This window comes from Nyctereutes procyonoides, unplaced genomic scaffold (genome assembly GCF_905146905.1).
Source record: "Nyctereutes procyonoides isolate TBG_1078 unplaced genomic scaffold, NYPRO_anot_genome, whole genome shotgun sequence".
Lineage (NCBI taxonomy): Eukaryota > Metazoa > Chordata > Mammalia > Carnivora > Canidae > Nyctereutes > Nyctereutes procyonoides.
Window position 1 is genome coordinate 6,281,596 of NW_026575031.1, and position 843 is coordinate 6,282,438.

The window sequence follows — 843 nt, forward strand, 5'->3', positions numbered from 1 at the left end:
AAAAACTTTTATTCTTTGAAAAGCACCATTAAGAAAACATACAAGTGGGGTACCTGGGTGGCTCAATTGGTTCAGTGGCTGCCTTTGGCTCAAGTCATGATCCCAGGGTCATGGGATCGAGTCCTGCATCAGGCTCCCTGCTCCATGGGCAGCCTGCTCCTCTCTCTCCACCACTTGTGCTCTCTTGCACATGCTCTCTCTTTCTCTCTCCCTCAAATAAGGGTAAGAAAAGGAAAAGGAAAAAGAAAGGTACAAGCAAGCCACAAGCCAGGAGAAAATTTTCAAAGCATTTGTACCCAGAATGTATACAGGATTCTTAGAGCTCAGGATCCTCAGAGCTCAATAAAAAGAAGACAATCTATTTTCCTTCATGGGCAAAAATAAAATAGATACTTCAAAAGAGAGAAATATGAAAAACCAAAATCAAATACAGAAGATGCTCAGAATCATTAATCATCATGGAACTGTGAGTTAAAACCACAATGAGTGCTCGCTTTGGCAGCACATATACTAAAATTGGAATGATATAGAGAAGATTAGCATGGCCCCTGCGCAAGGATGACACGCAAATTCGTGAAGCGTTCCATATTTAAAAAAAAAAAAAACAATGAGAGGTCACTACATACCCACTAGAATGGCTTACATTAAAAAGATTGACTATACCAAGTATTGGTGAGGATTAAAAGTAACTGGGACTCAAACTACCCATGGAAATATAAAATAATACTATGTTTTCTTCAAGGGCTAAATGTAAACCTACCATACCACACAGCTCTTCCACACCTAGGTACTGACCCAAGATAAGTGAGAATGTGCATCCACCTGAGGACTCGTACATGAATG

At 40.1% G+C, this 843-nt stretch overlaps 1 non-coding gene across 1 annotated transcript; it reads left to right on the forward strand.

Moving 5' to 3' along the window:
* Nucleotides 1-486: 486 nt before the first annotated feature.
* LOC129504294 (U6 spliceosomal RNA) lies at nucleotides 487-593 on the forward strand. Its single transcript, XR_008663330.1, has one exon. It is a non-coding gene; the product is annotated as a U6 spliceosomal RNA (small nuclear RNA).
* Nucleotides 594-843: the final 250 nt, after the last annotated feature.